At 39.8% G+C, this 12079-nt stretch overlaps 1 protein-coding gene across 15 annotated transcripts in view; it reads right to left on the bottom strand.

Moving 5' to 3' along the window:
- MYCBP2 (MYC binding protein 2) overlaps positions 1 to 12079 on the bottom strand; it is a 269203-nt gene that overhangs the window by 155149 nt on the left and 101975 nt on the right. The gene's annotated exons all lie outside the window — the stretch shown is intronic.

Raw genomic sequence — 12079 nt, forward strand, 5'->3', positions numbered from 1 at the left:
TCAGAAAACATAGCAAAACACCTGAAGAAGAAGGGACCCTGGGGCACTGCAAACAGCCGGGTTAAGTTCTCTCCCGACGACTAGGTTTCTAGTGAATTCTATTACACCTTCAACAACACAGCAAGAAGCAGCCACAAACTGACTGCAAAGGAACACAGCTTCAATCCCTGGGCTGAATCAGGGGAGGGAAAAGTGGCAAACACATGATTAGAGAAGAAGCCAAAATATTTCAATGTTTACTCTTGGTTTCTTTCAAGGTCTATCTTTATTCTCTGACAAAAAAAGAAGAGTGTAAAAATGTAAACAGTGAGCAAAATACATCATACTCAGAGATATGCTTTTGGAAGAAAAGGAAATTAATTATGTATTTCATTGACTACTGAAATAATTATTCCCTCACTATCAACCAATTAATATTAAGAAAAATAATGCAATATATGATGCCTGGATAGCCCCTGGGATTCAGAATATGGTTATAAATAAGCCACGTTTAAAGTCATACATGTTTACAACTGGCACTTCTGGGCGTAGAGGACAATGACAGCTCTCTGATTTCAATATTACCATTCACATTCCCCCCACAACATAAAACCAATATACAGGGCAAAGAACACCACACAAAGTTCAAGCCTTCAGCAGTAGTAGGAAAGAGAAGATGTCAAGACCCTTAGGTTACCTGTAACCAGAGGAAGAAACCAAATTCCAACAGAGTTTTCTCCACCCACCTGCCACTGCAAGCCTGAGAGGGTGGAAAGCACAAAAGGAGAGGCTTAAGGAGAACAGAGAAGTGAGGAGGACTGAGAAAAAGCACTGACAATATCATCTCAAGAGAAAATCCAACTCTTCATGTCAAAATACTAAACACCAGTAAGGACTTAAAAGATTTACAGCACGAGAGGGGCGGAAGATGGCGGCGTGAGTAGAGCAGCTGAAATCTCCTCCCAAAACCACATATATCTATGATAATATAACAAAGACAACCCTTCCTAGAATAAAGACCAGAGGACACAGGACAATATCCAGACCACATCCGCACCTGAGAGAACCCAGCGCCTCGCGAAGGGGGTAAGATACAAGCCCCGGCCCCGCGGGAGCCGAGCGCCCCTCCCCCCAGCTCCCGGCGGGAGAAGAGCAGGCAGAGCGGGAGGGAGACGGAGCCCAGGACTGCTGAACACCCAGCCCCAGCCATCCGGGCCAGAGTGCAGGGCCCCCGATACTGGGAAAACAGGGCAGCAAGAACAGTGAGGGGGCACCGGAGGCCAGGCGCCAGAGAACATAAGAAAAGCGAGCAACCAATTTTTTTTTTTTTTTTTTTGCTGTTTTGTTTTGGCGAGCGCTTTTTGGAAGTCTTAAAGGGATAGGGCCCCCAATACTAGGGAAACAGGGCAGCAAGACCGGTGAGCAGACGCCTGAGGCTGGCGCCGGAGAATAAAGAAAAACGAGCGGCCACCTTTTTTTTTTTTTTAATTAAAAAAAAAAATTTTTTTTTTAATTTAAAATTTTTTTTTTTTTTTGTGGTTGTTTTCTTTTGATGGGTGCTTTTTGGAAGTCTTAAAGGGGCAGGGCGGGACACTTAATCCAGAGGTAGGGAATCCGGGGATCTCTGGGCACCCTAACCCCTGGGCTGCAGGGAGCAGGGAGGCCCCTTACGGAGATAAATAGCCTCCCAGCCGCTCCCCCTCCAACGCGACTCCACCACTTTGGAGAAGCTGCCCCACCCAGGCCACGCCCACAGCAACAGCGGAGATTAACTCCATAGCAGCCGGGCAGGAAGCAGAAACCCTGTCTGCGTGCAGCTACCCAGCACAAGCCACTAGAGGCCGCTGTTCTCCCAGGAGAGGAGGGCCACAAACCAACAAGAAGGGAAGTTCTTCCAGCCATCACTCGTCCCAGCTCTGCAAACAATTCCTATCACCATGAAAAGGCAAAGCTACAGGCAGACAAAGATCAAAGAGACAACACCAGAGAAGGAGACAGACCTAACCAAACTTCCTGACAAAGAATTCAAAATAAGAATCATAAACATGCTGACTGAGATGCAGAGAAATATGCAAGAGAAATGGGATGAAGTCCGGAGGGATATCACAGATGCCAGAAAGGAGACTGCAGAAATGAAACAAACTCTGGAAGGGTTTATAAGTAGAATGGATAGCATGCAAGAGGCCATTGATGGAATTGAAACCACAGAACAGGAATGCATAGAAGCTGACATAGAGAGAGACAAAAGGATCTCCAGGAATGAAACAATATTAAGAGAACTGTGTGACCAATCCAAAAGGAACAATATCCGTATTATAGGGGTCCCAGAAGAAGAAGAGAGAGGAAAAGAGATGGAAAGTATCTTAGAAGAAATAATTGCTGAAAACTTCCCCAAACTGGGGGAGGAAATAATCGAACAGACCACGGAAGTACACAGAACCCCCAACAGGAAGGATCCAAGGAGGACAACACCAAGACACATAATAATTAAAATGGCAAAGATCAAGGACAAGGAAAGAGTTTTAAAGGCAGCTAGAGAGAAAAAGGTCACCTATAAAGGAAAACCCATCAGGCTAACATCAGACTTCTCGACAGAAACCCTACAGGCCAGAAGAGAATGGCATGATATATTTAATACAATGAAACAGAAGGGCCTTGAACCAAGGATACTGTATCCAGCACGACTATCATTCAAATATGACGGTGGGATTAAACAATTCCCAGACAAACAAAAGCTGAGGGAATTTGCTTTCCACAAACCACCTCTACAGAACATCTTACAGGGACTGCTCTAGATGGGAGCACTCCTAGAAAGAGCACAGCACAAAACACCCAACATATGAAGAATCGAGGAGGAGGAATAAGAAGGTAGAGAAGAAAAGAATCTCCAGACAGTGTATATAACAGCTCAATAAGCGAGCTAAGGTAGGCAGTAAGATACTAAAGAGGCTAACCTTGAACCTTTGGTAACCACGAATTTAAAGCCTGCAATGGCAATAAGTACATATATGTCAATAGTCACCCTAAATGTTAATGGGCTGAATGCACCAATCAAAAGACATAGAGTAATAGAATGGATAAAAAAGCAAGACCCATCTATATGCTGCTTACAAGAAACTCACCTCAAACCCAAAGACATATACAGACTAAAAGTCAAGGGATGGAAAAACATATTTCAAGCAAACAACAGCGAGAAGAAAGCAGGGGTTGCAGTACTAATATCAGACAAAATAGACTTCAAAACAAAGAAAGTAACAAGAGATAAAGAAGGACACTACATAATGATAAAGGGAACAATCCAACAAGAGGATATAACCATTCTAAATATATATGCACCCAACACAGGAGCACCTGGATATGTGAAACAAATACTAACAGAACTAAAGGGGGAAATAGACTGCAATGCATTCATTCTAGGAGACTTCAACACACCACTCACCCCAAAGGATAGATCCACCGGGCAGAAAATAAGTAAGGACACGGAAGCACTGAACAACACAGTAGAGCAGATGGACCTAACAGACATCTATAGAACTCTACATCCAAAAGCAACAGGATACACATTCTTCTCAAGTGCACATGGAACATTCTCCAGAATAGACCACATACTAGGCCACAAAAAGAGCCTCAGAAAATTCCAAAAGATTGAAATCCTACCAACCAACTTTTCAGACCACAAAGGCATAAAACTAGAAATAAACTGTACAAAGAAAGCAAAGAGGCTCACAAACACATGGAGGCTTAACAACACGCTCCTAAATAATCAATGGATCAATGACCAAACCAAAATGGAGATCCAACAATATATGGAAACAAATGAGAACAACAACACTAAGCCCCAACTTCTGTGGGACACAGAAAAAGCAGTGTTAAGAGGAAAGTATATAGCAATCCAAGCATATTTAAAAAAGGAAGAACAATCCCAAATGAACGGTCTAATGTCACAATTATCGAAATTGGAAAAAGAAGAACAAATGAGGCCTAAGGTCAGCAGAAGGAGGGACATAATAAAGATCAGAGAAGAAATAAATTAAGTTGAGAAGAATAAAACAATAGCAAAAATCAATGAAACCAAGAGCTGGTTCTTCGAGAAAATAAACAAAATAGATAAGCATCCAGCCAGACTTATTAAGAAGAAAAGAGAGTCAACACAAATCAACAGTATCAGAAACGAGAAAGGAAAAATCACGACGGACCCCACAGAAATACAAAGAATTATTAGAGAATACTATGAAAACCTATATGGTAACAAGCTGGGAAACCTAGGAGAAATGGACAACTTCCTAGAAAAATACAACCTTCCAAGACTGACCCAGAAAGAAACAGAAAATCTAAACAGACCAATTACCATCAATGAAATTGAAGCGGTAATCAAAAAACTACCAAAGAACAAAACCCCCGGGCCAGATGGATTTACCTCAGAATTTTATCAGACATACAGGGAAGACATAATACCCATTCTCCTTAAAGTTTTCCAAAAAATAGAGGAGGAGGGGATACTCCCAAACTCATTCTATGAAGCTAACATCACCCTAATACCAAAACCAGGCAAAGACCCCACCAAAAAACAAAACTACAGACCAATATCCCTGATGAACGTAGATGCAAAAATACTCAACAAAATATTAGCAAACTGAATTCAAAATTACATCAAAAGGATCATACACTATGACCAAGTGGGATTCATCCCAGGGATGCAAGGATGGTACAACATTCGAAAGTCCATCAACATCATCCACCACATCAACAAAAAGAAAGACAAAAACCACATGATCATCTCCATAGATGCTGAAAAAGCATTTGACAAAGTTCAACATCCATTCATGATAAAAACTCTCAGCAAAATGGGAATAGAGGGCAAGTACCTCAACATAACAAAGGCCATCTATGATAAACCCACAGCCAACATTATATTGAACAGCGAGAAGCTGAAAGCATTTCCTCTGAGATCGGGAACTAGACAGGGATGCCCACTCTCCCCACTGTTATTTAACATAGTACTGGAGGTCCTAGCCACGGCAATCAGACAAAACAAAGAAATACAAGGAATGCAGATTGGTAAAGAAGTTGTTAAACTGTCACTATTTGCAGATGACATGATACTGTACATAAAAAACCCTAAAGACTCCACCCCAAAACTACTAGAACTGATATCGGAATACAGCAAAGTTGCAGGATACAAAATCAACACACAGAAATCTGTGGCTTTCCTATACACTAACAATGAACCAACAGAAAGAGAAATCAGGAAAACAACTCCATCCACAATTGCAGCAAAAAAAATAAAATACCTAGGAACAAACCTAACCAAAGAAGTAAAAGACTTATACTCTAAAAAATACAAGTCACTCTTAAGAGAAATTAAAGGGGACACTAACAGATGGAATCTCATCCCATGTTCGTGGCTAGGAAGAATTAATATCGTCAAAATGGCCATCCTGCCCAAAGCAATATACAGATTTGATGCAATCCCTATGAAACTACCAGCAACATTCTTCAATGAACTGGAACAAATAATTCAAAAATTCATATGGAAACATCAAAGACCCCGAATAGCCAAAGCAATCCTGAGAAAGAAGAATAAAGTAGGGGGGGATCTCACTCCCCAACTTCAATATCTACTATAAAGCCATAGTAATCAAGACAATTTGGTACTGGCACAAGAGGAGAGCCACAGACCAATGGAACAGACTAGAGAATCCAGACATTAACCCAGACATATATGGTCAATTAATATTTGATAAAGGAGCCATGGACATACAATGACGAAATGACAGTCTCTTCAACAGATGGTGCTGGCAAAACTGGACAGCTACATGTAAGAGAATGAAAATGGACCATTGTCTAACCCCATATACAAAAGTAAACTCAAAATGGATCAAAGACCTGAATGTAAGTCATGAAACCATTAAACTCTTGGAAGAAAACATAGGCGAAAACCTCTTAGACATAACCTTGAGTGACCTCCTCTTGAACATATCTCCCCGGGCAAGGAAAACAACAGCAAAAATGAATAAGTGGGACTATATTAAACTGGAAAGCTTCTGTACAGCAAAAGACACCATCAATAAAACAAAAAGGAACCCTACAGTATGGGAGAATGTATTTGAAAATGACACATCCGATAAAGGCTTGATGTCCAGAATATATAAAGAGCTCACACGCCTCAACAAACAAAAAACAAATAACCCAATTAAAAAATGGGCAGAGGAACTGAACAGACAGTTCTCCAAAAAAGAAATACAGATGGCCAACAGACACATGAAAAGATGCTCCACATCGCTAATTATCAGAGAAATGCAAATTAAAACTACAATGAGGTATCACCTCACACCAGTAAGGATGGCTACCATCCAAAAGACAAACAACAACAAATGTTGGCGAGGCTGTGGAGAAAGGGGAACCCTCCTACACTGTTGGTGGGAATGTAAGTTAGTTCAACCATTGTGGAAAAGCAGTATGGAGGTACATCAAAATGCTCAAAACAGACCTACCACTTGACCCAGGAATTGCACTCCTAGGAATTTACCCTAAGAATGCAGCAATCAAGTATGAGAAAGATCAGTGCACTCCTATGTTTATCGCAGCACTATTTACAATAGCCAAGAATTGGAAGCAACCTAAATGTCCATCGATAGATGAACGGATAAAGAAGATGTGGTACATATACACAATGGAATACTACTCAGCCATAAGAAAAGGGTAAATCCAACCATTTGCAGCAACATGGATTGAGCTGGAGGGTATTATGCTCAGTGAAACAAGCCAAGCGGAGAAAGAGAAATACCAAATGATTTCACTTATCTGTGGAATATAAGAACAAAGGAAAAACTGAAGGAACAAAATAGCAACAGAATCACAGAACTCAAGAATGGACTAACAGGTACCAAAGGGAAAGGGACTGGGGAGGATGGGTGGGTAGGGAGGGATAAGGGGGGGTAGAAAAAGAGGGGTATTAAGATTAGCATACATAGCGGGGTGGGAGAAAGGGGAGGGCTGTACAACACAGAGAAGACAAGTAGTGATTCTATAACAGTTTGCTACACTGATGGACAGTGACTGTAAAGGAGTACATAGGGGGGACCTGGTATAGGGGAGAGCCTAGTAAACAAAGTATTCGTCATGTAAGTGTAGATTAATGATTAAAAAAAAAAAAAAAAAGCAGTTCCTATGTGGTGACCTCTAATGAGTTCTACACAATGATATAAAGGGCATATAAAAGTGTAGGCAAAGGGTCTGTTTGTGTTTATACAGAGGATAAAGCCTAATTTAGCTACCCCGAAAATGAACTAAGATACGATATGAAAAAGAACTTCCAACATCAGCACTCTTGGGAAGACTCATGCCAGAAGACGATCAGCAAAAAAAAAAAAAACTCCAACAAAGATCCACACACTGCCACAGATGTAGATGCACTCATCCCACCAGTTCCTGGACTTGCCATGGGAATGATGAAGGAGATATCTTAGCTGGCCTGTGCATACAGTAAAACAACAAATTTGACTGGATCTATACTGTTGGAACTCAACCAAGAATTAGGAGAAGTGCAAATTGTAGCACTCCAAAATCTTACAACCACAGACTATTTATTGTTAAAAGAACATATGGGATATGAACAGTCCCCAGGAATGGGTTGTCCTAGTTTATCTGAATTCTCTCAGACTGTTTAAGTTCAGTCAGACAATATCCACCATATCATAGATAAGCTTTCACAAATGCCTAAGGTGCCTAACTGGTTTTCTTGGTTTCACTGGAGATGGCAGGTAATTACAGGTATGCTTTGGTTAGGTAACTATATTCCTATTATGTTAATGTGTGTGCACAATTTAAGTAGTAGCTTAAAACCTATACATGCTGAAGTTACTCTACAAGAAGATATGTCAAAGAAATAATCAATCTTCCCATGTTTTCTGCCGCCTGCTACTTCTATAACTTTTCTTCTTCCTTCCTAATTGCAACCCTTAAATGGAATTCGTGCCTTATATCAAATTTGCCGAGTATCATAATTCTTCCAAGTGGTAAAGATACCTCAAGACAAATGCTGGGCATAGAAGCTACAGGGCATAAATATGCAAAGAAATAAAAAGCTAACCATTTCAAGCAATAAGGCTTCTCTCTCACTTACCAACTTTACATTTCCCTGTGTGGCCCCGGAAGATGACTGGTTAGCCAGAGACGGGTAAGATTCCTCAAGGGAGGAACAACCTAAGACAGGCACAGTCGCAGGGGGGTCATCAGGTGAGAAATTGGGGATGAACAGAGGTGAGGCTTAAAACCTCACCCCCCCTGTTCTGAGAGAAATCTTCTGCATACGTGGATGTTTTATTGCCCTTGTCTAGCTTGGATTAACACATAGTCTACAGGCACACACCTGATCATCTACATTTGCTCTCTTACAACACTAAACTATGTTTTCTACCTTTATCTTGTATCTACCTACCACTTCAGCATTTTATTAAAAATAATAATAATAAAGAGAGAAATGTGGTATCCACATATAAATCAAGTATAAAAATCAAATGAGTATTCATATTTGAACTGACTGTTTATAGTTCATAATGCATGAGCAAAACCGAAGGTTTCTGTGCTGGCTGCCCTTGTACAGTTTACCATGTAAGAACTTATTCACTATGTAAGAATTTGTTCTCCATGTAAGAACTTGTTTGTTATGCCTCAGAAGATTGGAGACTGACGAAAATTAGGCTTGGGGTGGATTAATGATTGTGCATTGAGCATTGACTCCCCTATACAGAATTTTATTGTTGTTAACAACCATTTGATCAATAAATATGAGAGATGCCCTCACAATAAAAAAAAAAGTATACACTTCCAATGGTAAAATAATAAGTAACCGGGATGTAATGAATATAGTCAAGATATTCTAACAGCTTGGAATGGTGATAGCTGGTACCTAGAATTGTCATGTATATAAATGATGAATCACTATGTTGTACACCTGAAACTAATGTAATGTAATACTGTGTGTCAACTACCCTTCAATAAAAAATAATTATCTACAAAAAAAAAAAAAAAAAAAAGAAAAGATTTACAGCACGAGCTACAGGAAGAAAGCATACAAGTGTACAGAACCATTTCTCATACATCAGATTGATGCAAATTAAAAGGCATGACACACATTCTACAGCTGTGGACAAACAGGCACTCTGATACCTTGCTTGTGAGAAGGCAAAAAGTCAGAATCTGACTTCTAGAAAGCTACCTCAAAGATACAACTCTAATAATATTCATTGCTATCATTGCAAAGTATTAGAAAGTACTTTAATGTCTAAGCACAATAAACTGAATAAACTATAGTATATATATATGCATGATATACTATGTAGATGTAAAAAAAAAGAATAAGGAAGATCTCTGAACTAATAAGGAATGATTTGTAGGAAATATGATAAAGTGAAAAGGTCAAAGTGCAGAAGAGCTTTGCCATCTTTGAAAAATAAAGAATAAAGGGGGAATCATTATATATTGTGTGTGTGAAATATATACACCCAATCTATTTCAATGCAGATATAGATGTATGTGCTTATTTCTTTATTAATCTTCACAAGAAAAAAACACAGAAAGGATAAACAAGAAAACAAAGAAGTTCATTGCCTACAAGCATGGAGTGAAGCAGGTGATGAGTAGGGATGCCAGGAATAGGAGTGGAAGTACCTCTTGCATATACCATTTATGTATAAAAACTTTTAGAAACATGTTAGTTTTTTGTATATTCAAAAAATAAAATTATATCTAAGGTTATCCTTAAACTAAAAGCAAACTGAAACAGCACATTGGACCACAAACCCTTTTCCTTAGAAGTCTGAGAGCTCAATGTTGGCAGAACATGCTAGTGGTCAGCATTTCAAGTAATGTGTTTTAGGTAGGGTAGGAAGACTGTTAGAATAGGGAGAAGAGGAACTCTACTGTGTGACAATCCTTTGAATTCACCCCTTTTCTGCTCTACCTCCAGCATTCCTCTGGAGTCTCATTCATTGTTCAAAGTCAAAGTTCCCTCCATGCTGAAAGGTCATCCCTCATGCTCCGTCAACCCCTGAGATCAGTCCTATTCACTTTTCAGAGATGAACCCCTACCCCAGGACATGGTGAAACTTTAAAAGGGACCTGGGAAAGGGCCTGTTTTTAGGGACAAAGGGAAGGAGGTGATCCTTGGCAGATGCTGCTCTTTATAAACAATCTGTTACTTGTGCTTATTTTTTATTCATATCAAAGTTTTTATTAATTAAAAACAGCAAACAAATGAGCCCACCTCTATTCCAAAGGAATAATGTAATTCTTCTGGAAGAGGGTGGGAAGAAAGAATCCAAGTGACTAATGAACAAAGTATCTGACTATGTCCTTCAGTCTTACAGTGGGACACAGGTGAGGGGCTCAGGAACAAGAGTGACAAACCCATCCTGAACTCCTTTTAGTGAGCTTGTTTTAATAGCAGTGTGGGCAAAGCTGTTCTAGACATATTTTAGGACTGAGTGAATGAGAAATAAATACATTGATATTGTTGGGAGCCACGACTCTTGCTGTGAGAGAAAGGACATAAATATGGAATGGGACAAGGTAAGAAAGCACCCTGTGAGAATAGATTGGAATCAGATTCCTAAAATACCTATCCATATGTGTATATGCATGTATATGTGTATTGGGGATGCAAAGACACCCCATAGCAATGAATATACTGTGATCATTTCATGTCTAATACTGTTTTTCACTAAAAAGAGACCAGGTCTTTGGAGACATGGCTGATTCTAGGACTGATATAGATAAGCCTGGAATATTGAGTTATGCTGGAAGTATGAAAGTGCTCAAAAAAATGAGGGGGAAAGTCACAAGAACATTAAGAATCAGCTTAAAGGAACTCCCGCTGGCCAAATCTGAGCTCATGTAAGCACCCCAATAATGACAGTGATAAAGAAAATACAAACACATGTGTTTATACCCATAAGAAGTAGAAAGACAGACAAACAAGTAAGAAAGGAGGGCTCTTGATTACAACAAAATACAAAGGGCCAACTGGTAAATGTGAGGGGTGCTAGAGTTGGAAAATCATCCTTTTGCAAACACTGCAGTAAAGACTCATTCAGGCAAGAATGACAATGGATGCTAAATCTGGAGGAAACTTTGATGAGAAGCAGGTATCTTAAAACTGTCTTAAAAGTGTCAAACCATAGATTGCTTACTGGCTTCAAGGAATAAAAACACTAACTATATGTGAGGTTGTGGAGAAAGGGGAACCCTCCTACACTGCTGGTGGGAATGTAAATTAGTTCAACCATTGTGGAAAGCAGTATGGAGGTTCCTCAAAAAGCTCAAAATAGAAATACCATTTGACCCAGGAATTCTACTTCTAGGAATTTACCCTAAGAATATAGTAGCCCAGTTTGAAAAAGACATACACATCCCTATGTTTATTGCAGCACTACTTAAAATAGCCAGGAAATGGAAGCAACCTAAGTGTCCATCAGTAGATGAATGGATAAAGATGTGGTACATATACCCAATGGAATATTATTCAGCCATAAGAAGAAAACAAATCCCACCATTTGCAACAACATGGATGGAGCTAGAGGGTATTATGCTCAGTGAAATAAGCCAGGCGGAGAAAGACAAGTACCAAAGGATTTCACTCATCTGTGGAGTATAAGAACAAAGAAAAAAACTGAAGGAACAAAACAGCAGCAGACTCACAGAACCCAAGAATGGGCTAACAGTTACCAAAGGGAAAGGGACTGGGGAGGATGGGTGGGAAGGGAGGGATAAGGGGAAAAAAAACACAGGGCATTACTGTTAGCAGACATAATGTAGGGGTGGGGCACAGGGAGGGCTGTACAACACAGAGAAGACAAGTAGTGATTCTATAGCATCTTACTATGCTGATGGACACTGACTATAATGGGGTATGTGGGGGGGACTTGGTGATAGGGGGAGTCTAGTAAACATAATGTTGCTCATGTAATTATAGATTAATGATACCAAAATTAAAAAAAAAAAAAAACCTAACTATGCAGTAGCGAAATCAGACATTTTACCAGGTGATCAAATTTCCATCACCAATAAGGGGCAGGTGGCATTCTGTGTTTCCTGATGT

This window comes from Manis pentadactyla, chromosome 17 (assembly GCF_030020395.1).
Source record: "Manis pentadactyla isolate mManPen7 chromosome 17, mManPen7.hap1, whole genome shotgun sequence".
Taxonomy (NCBI): Eukaryota; Metazoa; Chordata; class Mammalia; order Pholidota; family Manidae; genus Manis; species Manis pentadactyla.